The following is an 18,096-nucleotide window of genomic DNA, read 5'->3' on the forward strand; positions in this document are numbered from 1 at the left end:
GAGGAACTGTTTTCTGGACCCTTCCCACAGTCACAAACCACTTGTCCGGTTGCTGATGAGCAATTTTCCGATGCCCAGGTTTTCCACCAGTCGCAGTCTGTGGGTGATGATGACCTTCTTGACGTAGTGGAAGAAGTGTGTAAAGAGGTGTCCGACGATGAGGAGACACGGTTGTCAGACAGTGGGGAAGTTGTTGTCAGGGCAGGAAGTCCGAGGGGGGAGCAGACTGAGGGATCGGAGGATGATGAGGTGACAGACCCAAGCTGGGTTGAGAGGCCGGGTGAACACAGTGCTTCTGAGACGGAGGAGAGTCCTCGACCAGAACAGGTTGGAAGAGGCAGTGGTGGGGCCAGACGGAGAGGCAGGGCCAGAGCTGGTGCATCAGCGCCAAATGTGTCAACTAGTGAAGCTCCCGTGGCGAGGGCTCCTGCGGCGAGGGCTAGATTTTCAGAAGTCTGGAGGTTCTTTAAGGAAACACCGGATGACCGACGGACTGTGGTGTGCCACATTTGCCAAACCAGGATCAGCAGGGGTTCCACCACTACTAGCTTAACTACCACCAGTATGCGCAGGCATATGAATGCTAAACACCCCACTCAGTGGCAACAAGCGCGTTCACCTCCGGCCGTGCACACCACTGCTCCTTCCCCTGTGTCAGCTGATAGTCAGCCCCCTGCCCAGGACCCTGCCACAAAAACCCCATCGTCACCTCCACGATCCTCCACAGCATCCACCAGCGTTCAGCTCTCCATACACCAGACGCTGGAGCGGAAACGCAAATATAGTGCAACCCACCCGCACGCCCAAGCCCTTAATGTGCACATTTCCAGATTGCTAAGCCTGGAGATGCTGCCCTATAGGCTAGTAGAGACCGAGGCCTTTCGCAGCCTCATGGCGGCGGCCGCCCCTCGGTATTCGGTCCCCAGCCGCCACTACTTTTCCCGATGTGCCGTCCCAGCCCTGCACCAGCACGTGTCAGACAACATAATCCGTGCCCTGACCAACGCCGTTTCTGACAAGGTCCACCTGACCACGGAATTGTGGACGAGTGCTGCCGGGCAGGGCCACTATATATCTCTGACGGCACATTGGGTTAACTTGGTGGAGGCTGGGACCGAGTGTGACCCTGCGGCTGGTCATATACTGCCGACGCCGAGGATTGCGGGGCCTACCTCGGTCCAGGTGTTTGAGGCCTACTATGCCTTCTCCTCCTCCCACCCCTCCTCCACCTCCTCCTCCGAACGACCATCCGTGGGCATGGCGCCATCAGTCGGTAGCTCTAGGCACAGCAGCAGTGCCGTCGCTAAGCGACAGCAGGCGGTGCTCAAACTGCTTAGCCTAGGCGATAAAAGGCACACCGCCCAAGAACTATTACAGGGCATCACGGCGCAGACTGATCTGTGGCTGGCACCGCTGAACCTGAAGCCAGGCATGGTTGTGTGTGACAACGGCCGTAACCTGGTGGCGGCTCTGCAACTCGGCAGACTGACACATGTGCCATGCCTGGCCCATGTGTTAAATCTGATAGTTCAGCGTTTCCTCAAGACATACCCCAATCTGTCTGATTTGCTCACGAAGGTGCGCCGCATCTGTGCGCATTTCAGGAAGTCCAGCACAGATGCTGCCACTCTCAGGGCAGCGCAGCGCCGCCTCCAACTGCCTGCTCACCGACTGTTGTGCGACGTGCCCACGAGGTGGAATTCAACACTGACCATGTTATCCAGAGTTTACCAGCAGCGCCGAGCGATTGTAGACTGCCAGATGTCAACTTCCACCAGAACTGGTAGTCAGGTCAGTCAGCTTCCTCAAGTCTACAATGAGGAGTGGACGTGGATGTCTGATATCTGTCAGGTGCTGAGTAACTTTGAGGAGTCAACACAGATGGTCAGTGGCGATGCCGCCATCATCAGCCTCACCATCCCGCTGCTTGGCCTGTTGAAAAACTCTCTGGTCAGCATGAAGTCGGAAGCTTTGCGCTCCTCACAAGAGACAGGGGAAGAAGATTCCCTTGTTGATAGCCAAAGCACCCTTAGGTCTGTTTCTCAGCGCATATCGGAGGAGGTGGAGGTGGAGGAGGATGAGGAGGAAGAGGAGGAGAATGTTGGCGAGACACAAGAGGGGACCATTGTTGAGTCCTTCACTGTTGAGCGTGTATGGGCAGAAGAAGAGGAATTGGAGGAGTTGGAGGAGGAGGAAATGGACAGTCAGGCCAGTGAGGGGAGCGAATTCTTACGCGTTGGTACTCTGGCGCATATGGCAGATTTCATGCTAGGCTGCCTATCCCGTGACCCTCGCGTTCAAAGAATTTATTCCAGCACCGATTACTGGGTGTTCACTCTCCTGGACCCACGGTACAAGCAAAATCTTTCCACTCTCATCCCTGGAGAGGAAAGGAGTGTGAGAATGCATGAATACCAGCAGGCCCTGGTGCACAAGCTGAAACAGTATTTCCCTTCTGACAGCGCTAGCGGCAGAGTGCGTAGTTCTGCGGGACAAGTAGCGAGGGAGAGTAGGCGAGCAGGCAGCTTGTCCAGCACTGGCAAGGGTACGCTTTACAAGGCTTTTGCCAGCTTTATGTCACCCCAGCAAGACACTGTCACCTGTCCCCAGTCTCGGCAGAGTAGGGCTGATCTTTACAGAAAGATGGTGAGGGAGTACGTAGCTGACCATACCATCGTCCTAAATGATCACACAGCTCCCTACAACTACTGGGTTTCAAAGCTGGACATGTGGCACGAACTGGCGCTCTACGCCTTGGAGGTTCTTGCCTGCCCTGCCGCTAGCGTCTTGTCAGAGCGGGTTTTCAGTGCAGCTGGTGGCATCATCACCGATAAGCGTACACGCCTGTCGACTGACAGCGCTGACAGGCTGACGCTTATCAAGATGAATAAAGCATGGATTTCTCCTAATTTCAAATCTCCAGCAGGTGAAGGAAGCTCAACCTGAATAATTTATCCACTCCTCCTCCTCCTCATTTTCCTCCTTCTCCTCCTCTTTCTACAGTAAAGCAGAGGAAACTGGCTGTTTTTTGACAGGGCCCACTGGCTCTAGGTATAGTACTTTATGCATTTAATTTTTCAGGAGGGCCACCGACACGGTCCTCTGTTTTAAACAATTTTTGGGAGTGCCACATACAGGCACTGAATCTATTCAATTTTTCTGGAGGGCCACCTTTCCGGTCCTCTGTTTTAAACAATTTTTTGGGACTGCCACATACAGGCACTCAATCTATTCCATTTTTCTGGAGGGCCACCTACCTGCTCCTCTGGTTTAAAAACTTTTTTGGACTGCCACATACAGGCACTCAATCTATTCCATTTTTCCGGAGGGCCACCTACCTGCTCCTCTGGTTTAAAAACTTTTTTGGACTGCCACATACAGGCACTCAATCTATTCCATTTTTCTGGAGGGCCACCTACCTGCTCCTCTGGTTTAAAAACTTTTTTGGACTGCCACATACAGGCACTCAATCTATTCCATTTTTCTGGAGGGCCACCTACCTGCTCCTCTGGTTTGAAAACTTTTTTGGACTGCCACATACAGGCACTCAATCTATTCCATTTTTCTGGAGGGCCACCTACCTGCTCCTCTGGTTTGAAAAATTTTTTGGACTGCCACATACAGGCACTCAATCTATTCCATTTTTCTGGAGGGCCACCTACCTGCTCCTCTGGTTTGAAAAATTTTTTGGACTGCCACATACAGGCACTATCCAAATTGAATTGTCTCCATAGCAGCCTCCACACGTTGTCTCCATTGCTACCTCCAAAAGTCGTCCATATAGCTGCCTCCATACATCGTCCCTTTATCAAACGAGGTTTGTCAGGCCGAAATTTGGGTTGTTTTCATGGATTCCACATCAAAGTTGTTAACTTTGTCGCCACCCTGCTGTGTTATCCACAAAATACACTGGCAAACTTTTACCATTTACGGATATTATTTCAGCGCTTCTTGCGCATCTGTTTACATTCCCCTCACCCGCCATATCCTAAACTTATAAGAACGCTACTACACTTGATCTTATACAAAAGGTTCTTAGAAGTGCTGTTTGGGGAGTAGCCTAGAGACAGGGGCTTGGATTGGCGAAAGCTCGCCTAGCAGCGGAGCGCCAGCTCCATGCGCATCATGCGCTTCTTGCGCATCTGTTTACATTCCCCTCACCCGCCATATCCTAAACTTATAAGAACGCTACTACACTTGATCTTATACAAAAGGTTCTTAGAAGTGCTGTTTGGGGAGTAGCCTAGAGACAGGGGCTTGGATTGGCGAAAGCTCGCCTAGCAGCGGAGCGCCAGCTCCATGCGCATCATGCGCTTCTTGCGCATCTGTTTACATTCCCCTCACCCGCCATATCCTAAACTTATAAGAACGCTACTACACTTGATCTTATACAAAAGGTTCTTAGAAGTGCTGTTTGGGGAGTAGCCTAGAGACAGGGGCTTGGATTGGCGAAAGCTCGCCTAGCAGCGGAGCGCCAGCTCCATGCGCATCATGCGCTTCTTGCGCATCTGTTTACATTCCCCTCACCCGCCATATCCCAAACTTATAAGAACGCTACTACACTTAACTTGGTGCAGGCTGGGACCGAGTCTGACCCTGGGGCTGGTCATATACTGCCGACGCAGAGGATTGCGGGGCCTATCTCGGTCCAGGTCTCAAAGGCCTACTATACCTCCAAATCCTCCCACCCCTCCTCCACCTCCTCCTCCTCCGAATTACCATCCGTGGGCATGGCGCCATCAGTCGGTAGCTCTAGGCACAGCAGCAGTGCCGTTGCTAAGCGACAGCAGGCGGTGCTCAAACTGCTGAGCCTAGGTGATAAAAGGCACACCGCCCAAGGGCTATTGCAGGGCATTCCACATCAAACTTGTTAACTTTGTCGCCACCCTGCTGTGTAAGCCACAAAATATACTGGAAAACTTTTTTCATTTACGGATATTATTTCAGCGCTTCTTGCGCAGATGTTTACATTCCCCTCACCCGCCATATCCCAAACTTATAAGAACGCTACTACACTTGATCTTATCCGAAAGGTTCTTAGAAGTGCTGTTTGGGGAGTAGCCTAGAGACAGGGGCTTGGATTGGCGAAAGCTCACCTGGCAGCGGAGCGCCAGCTCCATGCCAAGAACCAACTAACATAGTTTTAACTGCAGCACCTTTAATCTACTACTAGTTCACTGCCTCCATACATCGTCCCCTTATCAAACGAGCTGTGTCAGGCAGAATTTTGGATTGTTTTCATGGTTTCCATGTTAACTTTGTCGCCACCCTGCTGTGTAATCCACAAAATATACTGGCAAACTTTTATCATGTACCAATATTATTTGAGCGCTTCTTGCTCACCTCCTTTGGTTCCTCTCTGCTACCCATTGGTTTGAAGCCTTAGTCCATTTAGGGTATGTCGCCATGCCACTCTCTAGCCTTCCGCTGCTGCCGCTGCCTCTGCATGCCGTCCCCTATAGTGTCAGGGTCAATTATTGGATGTTTTAGATGCTATCTAGCTTCATTCTGTCACTCTGTCATGGCCATGCTGTTGCCCATAATTTTGGCATAATGGTGCGATTAAGCAGCCTCAGAGGCATCCATGCATGCTGCCCCTGCTGTTTCCTGTCCATTTCCGTGGTGTTTCCATCCTTATCTGAGGTTCCCAGGTGTTTGGCCAAGCTTCCCTGTGCAGAGCCTTGGTCCCCTTGAAAAATGCTCGAGTCTCCCATTGACTTCAATGGGGCTCGTTACTCGAAACGAGCACTCGAGCATCGGGAAAAGTTCGTCTCGAATAACGAGTACCCGAGCATTTTAGTGCTCGCTCATCTCTAATAAGGACCCTAATAAAGCTTAGTTATCCTGTGAATCTACTAATTGCACCATCTGTGGTATCATTCATCGCCACTCTTTGTGTTTGTGATAAATTATCGCTCCAGTCACCATCTTCCAGGCATCCTCCCTTCAGGTTGACATAATGCTGATACCAAGAAGCCTGCAGATTTGATTTGCTACAGTACATTTGTCCCTTGCTCGAATCACACCTGGTTACTGCTTGACATTGATCTGTTTGGACATTTTATATCATTTAATTCCACTGTGCAATTAACTGCAAATAGCGCCTGCGACAAACAGATGGATGAAAGCAATTCCTACAGATTACTTAGTTAAAGTTTGGCTTTTGCTTTGTGTCTTATTTATATTCGGTGTCAAAATGAAGAAACAAAATCAATTCTTTGAGCTATTATTCTTTTTTTTGTGATAATTGACTTTTGAGAAATACATTAATGTGATGTGGTATAATAAAGTTTTACCTTTAGAATATGATATATTAAAAATACTGTCTGATTAGCAAGAATAATGTAAAGAATTATGTAAAATAAATAAAGGTAGGTGACGATTATGCAGTGACACACAACTAAGGGAGCTAGGAACTTTGAATTAGAATGATACGTTGTGCCAAACAGAACACTCCCAGGTATACAAACTCCTTTTCAAAGAAGAGGGGAAAAAAGCAACACAAAAAAATATTGTATATACTTGTGTATTGGCATAAAAAAATGTAAAAAAAAATTCCTTCCGGGGCTCCAAGATGCTCCCCACATCTCCTCTTCTTTCTTCTCTTCCCTTGTAGCAGAGCGGGCAGAGACACGTCCGTAGGCTCTGCCTGCCAGCGCACATTATGATGTAGTCAGCAGCAACACTACAGCGTCATAGTGTGAGCCGATGGGCCGAGCGTATGGACGCGTCTCTGCTCACTCTGCTATGAAGGAAGAAGGAAAAGTAGCTGCAGGGAGTATCGTGGAACAGCGGAAGGTGAGTATGTAAGTTTATTTTTTATACATCAAGGGCCCGCAGAGAATTTCATTAATGGCAGGCTGCATGGCATTCATTAATAGAGGCTGCAGGGCATTTCACTATTTGGGGGGCTACATCAGGCATTTCATTATTTTCAGAGGATTTTGCGGGGTATTTAATTACTAAGGGAGATGCTGCAGGGCATTTCATTATAAGGGGTGCATGGGGCATTTTATTACTGGGGGAGGCTGCGACCAATGCATTTTCCACCCTAGGCTTATACTCTAGTCCAGTGGTGGCGAACCTATGGCACGGGTGCCAGAGGTGGCACTCAGAGCCCTCTTTGTGGGCACCCAGGCCATCACCAGAGATGACTTCAGGTATCTTCCTGCAGTCCCAGTCCAGTCCAAGAACTTGCTGTGCACAGAGCTATTTTAAAGTGACAGTGCTACCTGGGACTACTGGAGGAGTGGTAAGGTGTGGACAGATCTGGATTATCATTATGTAGCTCCTGCTCTGGCCCTGACATTTCTTCCTGTTTATGGGATCCTGGAGGGAAGCTACAATGATCATCCAAATTTCTTTTATTTTCTGCTTTATTGGTGTCCTCAGGGTGCTGGTAGCAATGAAAGCTGTGACAGAGCATGGAATGTAAATCACTAATTAAATTTCTGTGCTGGCACTTTGCGATAAATAAGTCGGTCTTGGTTGTAGTTTGGGCACTCGGTCTCTAAAAGGTTCGCCATCACTGCTCTAGTCAATAAGTTTTCCCAGTTATTTGTGGCAAAATTAGGGGCCCTGGCTTACATTCGGATCGGCTTATGCAAGGGTATATACAGTAAATAGGACATTATTAAGACATTTAAAAAACAGTCAATGTTAAAATTCGAGGACAGATCCACAAAAGATAAGATAGATGATGGGGGCATATCAAGCTTTGTATTTAAATAGATCCACTCTTTGAATGTTTGTATTGCCCTACGATCTTAGGGGCTCAACCAATGTGAAATAGCGCTTTAAATCTGTTCCAGCAAAATCCGCCAACAAATGCTCCTTCACCTCCAAGTCACATTGTGCGCCCATACAGCAGTTTGTGATCACTTGTTTGATATTAATGCATTCTAGAAAAACTGGGTAACAAACTGTAGGGTGCGTTTACTTCTTTAACCCCTTCTAAAAATACAAATTTATGGGCTAAAGCAAGGTTTTTCAGAAAAAATTTTTCACTTACACGAGCCAATATAAATACTTTCAATAAAATATCGGTAGAGGTAAAAAGTTCATTATAAATTCTCTGGTGGTGTTGTTTCCAAAATTGGATAATTTCTAGGGGGGCTTCACTGTTCTCGTACTTCAGGAACTTTTAAAATATGTAATGGCACCTGAAAACTATGTCATCAAAATCTGCTCTCTAAAAGATCAATGGCTCCTCCCACTCTGGGCCCTGCTGTGCACCCCTAACTAGTTTACATATTGCACTATTCATAAGAAACTGAACAAGAAACCTGAGATGTTTTTTTCTCATTTTTTCTTGCATGGATGTGTAAATTTTAGGACTAAATAATAATTGTATTGTCAAAATTAAAAAATACCAAATAGAACCTCCATTTTATTTTAATTCTTAAAAGCTTAGCTTAGAAGCTTAAAGTGTTTAAAAGCTTACCAAAGGCTCTATTGAGGGGTAGCAATTTAAAAAATGAAGCAATTTATGGGGAGTTTCTAATAAACAGAACGTTGAAAACCCTCACGAAAATGAATTGTCCTTTTAAAAAAATTAATCTGAAATGTATTTAAAAGTTTCGAAAATCCTTTTTTAAGCTGTACGCTTAATAAAAAAAACATAAAATATAAAAAATGTGGTCAGCATAAAGCAGACATATGGTTAGTTAGCAACCAATTTGAGCGGTAAGACTAACTGTATGATGAGCATTTAAACATTTAGAAATCAAAAAATTGCTAAATTTTTCAAAATTATTTACCAAAATTTTTTTTTTTTTAAATAAGTGCAAAATTTCAAATAAAATATAGAATTTTAGTGAAGTACAATATGCAATGAAAATACAGTCTGAAAATAAACTCTGTAAGATAAAGCATTTTAAAGTTATAACTGCATATCGTGACACAGGTAGATTAGAAAAATTGGGCTGTGGCCTAAAGATGAAAATTACCTTAGTCCTTAAGGGAACCTTAAATAAGGTGTCCCCCCCAATTACATATATTTTTGTAAACTGAACTTAGAAAGCATTGACTCTATACCTACATTGTCCCTCTCCTGCCTTTAAAGCTATATGCCACATGACCTGAGGTGAGTCTGATTAGCCCCTTCCCTAAAGCTGAGTCCAGCTTATTCATGAATCTCCTACACAGCCACTCCTCCCAGTACTTTATTGGCAGCCCATAAAATGATCCAAGATTCAGACCTCTCTGTAGTTCCTGTGTGACAGGATGACATTTTTAGCTGCCTGCAGTATGTGTTGTGCTGATGGAAGAATACAGAATGCAGCCCCATGCACGGGAGAAAGGGCGCACTTCAGTACGTCAGGTACCTAGTGTAGTTGCTGCCTAATCCTAAAGGTCTCTCTCACAGGCAGCAGACAAAGCAAAATCTAATGCCATCCATGCTTTACATTAAACAGAGAAATAAGCAGGGGTAGGAGATGGGAGGGGTAACTAGTTAGTCTCCAGTTGGCTCAACTTTTTCACTCTAAGTGCAGAGGCTCATTTAGATGAAAAAGAAAAGGGAATTTAAAGGAAATCTACAATTTGCTTTTATATATTATGAACCAAACATACCTTGAGAATGTTGTAGCTCCACTGATGTGGAAACATATCTTGTTTAATCCCTCAACCCCTCGGTTTTGCTGATTTTCCTACGCTAATTATGCACTTCTCCCGCCTTGTCCTTCCCAGTGAGCCTAGAACACTGTAATCACTGTGTTGTCCAGGACAGCCAGAAGTAATCAGTTTCTGCACCATCCCCCAGCTACAGTGTATGAGTCTTCCAGCACAAGTTGATAAGTCTTGCCTGGACAGTGCCGGCAGCCAGCCTGCACCCATTTTTCCTAAATTCCTGAATGACATTGCAGCATAATGATCTGTGGGATACTGGGAAAGCTGGATGACATCACAGGTTTTTAGGAAGGCTTAAGGGGGGGGGGGCAGGATAAGGCAGCCTTATGCATGTTGGAGGAGTGCATAATTAGGGTAAGAGTTTCATTATCATAATTGTATCATAGTTTTTTCAGCAAAACCACTTGGTTTAGAGATTAAACAAGATATGTTTCTGCATCAGAATAGCTATAGCATTTTCAAGATATGTTTGGCTCGCAAAACAAAAAGCCAATGTTAGATTTCCTTTAACAATGAATAATGTAGGGATTACCAAGATATAGGCTGGGATGGAATGCTTGTGAGCTGCTCTAACAGGTAGTGATGAGATGAGTTAGTGAGAGAGAACAGGTTCCCTTTATGTAATGTGTGTATATAAGGACATATTGCATTATACCACTATGTGGGAAAGACAATTTTTGTGCATCTCTCTAGTTCTATTTGTTTGCTTCTCCAGAGATAAAAAAGCTAAGATCCCACTGGGTATTTGGTCTAGTCAAGGCTTCTACAATCTGAACAATAAGATTTCCTAATAACTTCTATCCAGCATTGCATATTTTAGCCCCTGAGGACTATGCCTCTGGGTTGGTTTTATGGTGGCAATGAATGAAGAATTATTTGATTTTGGGACCTAGTTTGTCATGGAGAAGATTTCTGGCAGGTTAAAAAAGTTGACGGAAAAGAACATCAGTGGTTTCATATGTGACAAGTAAAAGCGACAAGATTCTGGACATAGTCTATCCAAAACTGGGCAAAAGTGCTGTGCCAAATTTGTTTTCCTCTATCCTGGGATCGGTGAGGGTACAACTAAAAGGGAACCCCCAACGATCACGATGATGATCACGATAGCAAACTGCAAGAAAGATCTCACAAAATAGAGCAGCAGATGAGAATGAATTTGAAAAGCGGTAGAGATAAGAACGGCACTGCAATCTGCAACCATGAGTAAGGACAGACATACAAGTGCTCGAAACGCGTAAGTCTCTGTATATAAATCACCTTATTTTATGGAAATGAAATAAAGAAAGAAGATATTTTAGCAGATTGGAGTGCCGGTCTTATCTCTACTGCTTTTCAAGTTTACATGGAGATCTCCGACGAATCTCTTTGGACGACTCGTGCACCGGACCACACAGAGGAGTTGGCGTCCTACATCTAGGGTTGATGTGAGTGAGCGTGCAGCTCAAAACATTTTTTCCTTACGAGATGAAAATGAATCCTATCGCTAAATTCAATATCATGGGAGCATTGAAATTTGCTGAGCAAAATTGTTACAACTCTTTCACGCATAGAACCCAGAGGGATCCAGTACAAGACAAGCTTAGCCTAATACTGCCTGAGGGATACAGATTTCCTAACACCCAGAATCACTTAAATTTAAGTCCCCAGGGACTTTGCTGCTAGTAATCTCATCATATGGTGATATCTTTTGGCATAATGGTTGCCGCGAGTAATGGTAGGTATTAAAATGTTGAATAAACCACATCCTGAAAAAGTGCAGCTGGAATTTACACCCAGGGCCACATGGATCCTTCTTATATTAGGTTTTCCATAGGTGGTTGAGTCTAACTCCACAATTAAGTATTGTAAGAAATAAATGGATAATTGAGTCACTTAATAAAGAAGGTTTTTCTGATTATTTCTGCATTAAGTCACTACGAAGTGTAACTCCTCCGATCCATCCCTGCTGGACGGGGACCACATGCAATTCTTGTTAAGTGCCTGACATCTGCTAATAGGGACTGTGTTCTCAGGGGAGCAAGAGCAATGGGTAGGGATTAGCAACTGTCTGTATGTAGCTACCGTGACACAGAGTAACAAATGGAAGTGAAGGAATACAGCAGAGCTATAAATTAAATTATTTCTCCAGCCTCTTAGGGTTGACTAATTTAGATGGAATTGTCCTAGGGAAACGTCCTGTAGAGGTGGTGACAGGTCAATGAGAAAGTGTTTATAATGAAATTTGGTAGGGGATTTCTGAGTTATCATTTCTATTTTTTTCTTTTTATGAATGTGAGAATAGTGTCTATGGTCAGGGGGAGGGGTGGTTTTAATCTGGTGGTGAGGACTAGGGGGCACTGGAAGAGGAACTACTTTTTCTATATAGTTCGTTGAATGATCATTTTTGTTCTTTGAGCGCTTGGGGGTTGAATAACATTTATGACGTTTTGCAGCTTTTAAGTTGATAGATACACAACAGGAGTGGACCCGCTACAGGAAACATCTGATACATTAAACATAAAGTAATGTTAAATGTTAAGTATAGTGTATATTGTATTTATTTAACTAACTGGATTATTACTATTATTATTATTAGCGATCCTTTTTCTACATAAAGAATGGCTGGACCATTAAAAAAGCTCTCACTCCCCCCTCCTTATCCTCATAGACTGCAAACTCATGTGTCAACCCTCATCCTCATAGACTATAAGCTCTTGTGTCACCTCCTCATCCTCATAGACTGTAAGCTCTTGTGTCACCCCCTTTATACTCATAGACTGTAAGCTCTTGTGTCACCCCCTCATCCTCATAGACTGCAAACTCATGTGTCACCCCCTCATCCTCATAGACTGTAAGCTCTTGTGTCTCTCCCTTTATCCACATAGACTGTAAGATCTTGTGTCACCTGCTTCATCCTCATAGACTGTAAGCTCTTGTGCCTCCCCCCCTTTATCCTCATAGACTGTAAGCTCTTATGTCACCCCCTCATCCTTATAGACTGTAAGCTCTTGTGTCACCTCCTCATCTTTATAGACTGTAAGCTCTTGTGTCACCCCCTCATCCTCACAGACTGTAAGCTCTTGTGTAACCCCCTCATAGACTGTAAGATCTTGTGTCACCCCCTCATACTCATAGACTGTAAGCTCTTGTGTCACCCTCTCATCCTCATAGACTGTAGGCTCTTGTGTCACTTCCTCATCCTCATAGACTGTGAGTTCGTTTGTCACCCCCTCATCCTCATAGACTGTAAGCTCTTGTGTCACCCCTCATCCTCATAGACTGTAACCTCTTGTGTCACCCCCTCATCCTCATAGACTGTAAGCTCTTCTGTCACCCCCTCATTCTCATAGACTGTAAGCTCTTGTGTCACCCCCTCATCCTCATAGACTATAAGCTCTTCTGTCACCTCCTCATCCTCATAGACTGTAAGCTCTTGTGTCACCCCCTCATCCTCACAGACTGTAAGCTCTTGTGTCACCCCCTCATCCTCATAGACTGTAAGCTCTTGTGTCACCCCCTCATACTCATAGACTGTAAGCTCTTGTGTCACCCTCTCATCCTCATAGACTGTAGGCTCTTGTGTCACCCTCTCATCCTCATAGACTGTGAGTTCGTTTGTCACCCCCTCATCCTCATAGACTGTAAGCTCTTGTGTCACCCCTCATCCTCATAGACTGTAACCTCTTGTGTCACCCCCTCATCCTCATAGACTGTAAGCTCTTCTGTCACCCCCTCATTCTCATAGACTGTAAGCTCTTGTGTCACCCCCTCATCCTTATAGACTGTAAGCTCTTCTGTCACCTCCTCATCCTCATAGACTGTAAGCTCTTGTGTCACCCCCTCATCCTCATAGACTGTAAGCTCTGGTGTCACCCCCTCATTCTCATAGACTGTAGGCTCTTGTGTCACCCCCTCATCCTCATAGACTGTAAGCTCTTGTGTCACTCCCTCATCCTCATAGACTGTAAGCTCTGGTGTCACCCCCTCATTCTCATAGACTGTAGGCTCTTCTGTCACCTCCTCATCCTCATAGACTGTAAGCTCTTGTGTCACCCCCTCATCCTCATAGACTGTAAGGTCTTGTGTCACCCCTTCATCCTCATAGACTGTAAGCTCTTGTATCACCTCCTCATCGACTGTAAGCTCTTGTGTCACCCCCTCCTCCTCAGACTGTAAGCTCTTGTGTCACCCCCTCATCCTCATAGACTGTAAGCTCTTGTGTCACCCCCTCGTCCTCATCGACTGTAAGCTCTTGTGTCACCCCATCCTCCTCAGACTGTAAGCTCTTGTGTCACCCCCTCATTCTCATAGACTGTAAGCTCTTGTGTCACCCCCTCCTCCTCATAGACTGTAAGCTCTTCTGTCACCCCCTCATTCTCATAGACTGTAAGCTCTTGTGTCACCCCCTCATCCTTATAGACTTTAAGCTCTTGTGTCACCTCCTCATCCTCATAGACTGTAAGCTCTTCTGTCACCTCCTCATCCTCATAGACTGTAAGCTCTTCTGTCACCTCCTCATCCTCATAGACTGTAAGCTCTGGTGTCACCCCCTCATTCTCATAGACTGTAGGCTCTTGTGTCACCTCCTCATCCTCATAGACTGTAAGCTCTTCTGTCACCTCCTCATCCTCATAGACTGTAAGCTCTTGTGTCACCCCCTCATCCTCATAGACTGTAAGCTCTTGTGTCACCCCCTCGTCCTCATAGACTGTAAGCTCTTGTGTCACTCCCTCATCCTTATAGACTGTAAGCTCTTCTGTCACCCCCTCATCCTCATAGACTGTAAGCTCTTGTGTCACCCCCTCATCCTCAAAGACTGTAAGCTCTTGTGTCACCCCCTCATCCTTATAGACTGTAAGCTCTTCTGTCACCTCCTCATCCTCATAGACTGTAAGCTCTTCTGTCACCCCTCATCCTCATAGACTGTAAGCTCTAGCATTCAGGGCCCTCACTCCTATTGTGTCATATGAAAATCTTTGCTTTTCCCCAAATGTACATCCTCAGCAAATAAGTAGAAATTTCTTACATTCCAGATGGCATGTACTCGAATTCACCCCTAGCAAGAGCAGTGAGATGCAGTAATGGATTATAATGTAGGCGGATTGGGCGGTAGCCTGGGGCCCAGGCCTTCTAGGGGACCCATGGCCACCTGAACCACCAACCAAATTTTATACTCAGAAGGACATTTAATCTATGGGGAGCTGTGTAACAAACTGTTGAAGTTTTTCCTCTAAAGCTTTTCGCACTGAGAAATTTGGAACAGCCTGATGTCAAATTTGTTTCAGATTACAACCTGATATGAAATGTATTCCTTAATGAATTATAATGGGGCACATTTACTTACCCGGTCCGAGGAGTTCAACGAAAGATCATGTGCCCGATATCCTGCATGTGTCGCTTCCCCGCTCAGGTCCGCCGGAGTTCATCTTCTTCTTACTGGTGTATATAAGTGCATTGTCTTGTGACAAAATTTGAAAGTTAAATCCCACACTCAGTCCAAATCAGTCGGATCGTCCGACGGCACCCCCCCCCCCCCATCACGGATTCATTCTGCACCAAAATCCGATCACGTGAGACACAATCCCAGCGCAGACACATGTTCAATACCTGTCAAAGCCGTGCAAATCACAAAAAAGGTGCACAGTCCGACGATAGTGTGATCGACGACTCTTGGTAAATAAGCCCCGATATCTTAGACGGTCTAGTAAAGATCTTTGGATGCATCATCCCCCCAAAAAAATATTTATTGTTTCACCAATCCAAAATGCAAGAAAAAAATGAAACCGATCATTTCGTTAAATTACCGCTCTGAATTCTCGGGCAACAATTTCATGATGAATTATGTTAAAAAAAAAGGATACATTACAAATTCCGGGAGATTGCACAGATGTACAGCAATATACTTCAGCTATTCTGCTAATTTGATCACTAACTGCATTAAGCGTGCAGGGGTTCCTTAAATGTAAATGCAGTCATGCTTGAAATTACAGCGTTTGGCAAGAAAAGGTAAGTATGAGACTCATGTAAGAAATGGGAATTAAATCACTCAGTGGTTTATACTTAAAGTGCCAGTAAGCTTAAAAGAAGGAACATATGGTAACGAATGCATTTACATGTCACAATACTAGAAAGGGACATGAAATCACATGGCACGGACTGTGCAAACACCAACACTAATCTCACAAGGCAACAGAAAGGTAAACTCTAACGTAACAATAATAATAATTACCATAATTCATATAATAATCTTTCCTTACATACGCCCAACCATTTATGTAGCACTCTACAAAATTGGATGTTACAAAATAGTGAAATAAGCATCAGATTAAAAGAAATCCACCATCACAATCCATCATGATAAACCAGGGACACTTACTCATAGATCCAGGCACCGTGACTCTTATATTTGTTATCCATGACCCTAAAATCAACTTTTAGAATTATGTTAATGCAGTGTCAGACTGAGACTAAAATTGTTCTGGGGCCCACCTATCCCAGCCCATTCAAATTAGGTTGTCCTCTGTATCTGCAGACTCCAATAGTATGTTAGAGCCTGGGCCCACCAAAGGATTTGGATTAAATCCCTGAATTGAGTAGTATTGCTGAAAAAATGATTATAAAATCATAATAATGAGGCTCTGTCAATCCTGTGGCGCCCCACGCCCTCTCTATTTACACTAATTATGCACGGCCCCAGCCTTGTTCTGCCCAGTATAAGCTGAGAATATGTCATCACTGTGTTGTCCCTGACAGGCAGAAGTAATCTATCCCCCAGCTGCTGTGTAAATTAGTCCTGTGTGATTAATTCTGTCTGGACAGTACAGGAAGCTCCATGTAATGTGCTTATGCATGGAGGGCAGTCTTCACCCAGCTTTCCCAAGGCACTAAATTTTATAATTGTTTTTTCAGCAAAATCACTCAGATCAGGGATTAAACAAGATATGTTTCTGCATCAGGGTGGCTACAGCATTCTCAAGGTATGTTTGGTTCACAATGCATAAAAACAAATGGTAGATTTCCTTTAAATAATACAATTTAGGGCCCTACCTGCATGAACTTACAATCATCGGTTTTATGATGTACAAGCTCCGATAACTTTGCCCCATAGTTTTTAGCCATGTTGTAGGCCTTGTTTCAATGGACAGCCCAATATATAGAAATGGGACTATGCTTTTCATGGACCCCAGTATTAACTGCCTGCCTGAGCCATAATTATAGAGCAGATTCAGGCTTGGGGAGTCTTTTCCTACGATTATCGTTGAGTTCAACACCAATGTTATATGGACCACAAGAGACCTATCATGGGTCTAAATGGTTATATTTGGCACATTATAGTCTTCTTAGACCCAATGCCATAAGAGGATATTACCCGAGAAAACAGGAATTTGTTTTAGTGATTCAGTTATAGTTTTTCTTGTTTCTGGAAACTCAAGTCTTTGGTTTATAAAACTGCATCGTAAAACAACAGAAAATATTTGTCCCTTAAAAGAAAAAAAAGAAAGACTATTGACCACGGAAGACTCGTCCTTTTGTATAGACCGACGTCAGATCAGAGACATTGAAATTTCAATCTCCTGGACCCCCAAAGTATAGATTAGAAGGACGTTAATTGGACTGAAATCAAAATGTTTAGGGGTTGATTTCAGCACCAAATTGAAGAAGTTGCCGGTGAATTACTTTATACATAATATTGTACTTATCTGTTTAAAAACTTAACACATCTTGAAATATTTTTCTCGGTGCTATCATCAAAATTAAGAATGTAATCATAAAACTTTGATTTAGTCATCTTATTTACACTTCAAGCCAGAACATTTTAGAATAAATTATTGAAAAGATTGAAGAAGTCATCGCCACATAAAATGATCTAAAATGGTAAATATGAAATGCAATATTTCTCATTTTAGCCGTACAGATGTTATTCCTAGCAGTATATTATAAGAGAGCGCGCATTTTATTTGTAATGTTGTATAATTAGCTACTGGAAAAAGTAATAAAAGTGATAGTTATCTGTAAGAAGTATTTTTGGCAAAAAAAGATATTTCCAGGAGATTAATATCCAATACACACGATGGGTGGTCAATATTATATTAGCTGGAATATAAAAGCTTGGACCACCACAATTGTCTATGCAGGGTCCAGCCACTTGAACGTTGGCTTAGCTCCCATCCAAGTGATTGCAGAAACACAACTTGGCCAACGTCCTTAAGCTCCATTGTTTTTGTTGATTTTTGTGCCAAAGTAAACCGGAATCACCTGATTGGTAGAGATCCCAAAGGTCAGATCTGATACAAATGACCTTTGTGTTGGACAGGTCATCAAGATGCTGGAAAGTCTGTTTAAGTATGGATAATGAACATTTATTTTGTATTTAACACATTACATTATTGATTTATTCTACTAACAGCTTTGCTGGAGTGCAATAATAATCAAAATACCTAGGTTTCCCCAAAGACTGTGTCAGAATTGGGGTTCCTTAGACCCACC

The sequence above is a fragment of the Engystomops pustulosus genome, chromosome 2, assembly GCF_040894005.1.
Source record: "Engystomops pustulosus chromosome 2, aEngPut4.maternal, whole genome shotgun sequence".
Lineage (NCBI taxonomy): Eukaryota > Metazoa > Chordata > Amphibia > Anura > Leptodactylidae > Engystomops > Engystomops pustulosus.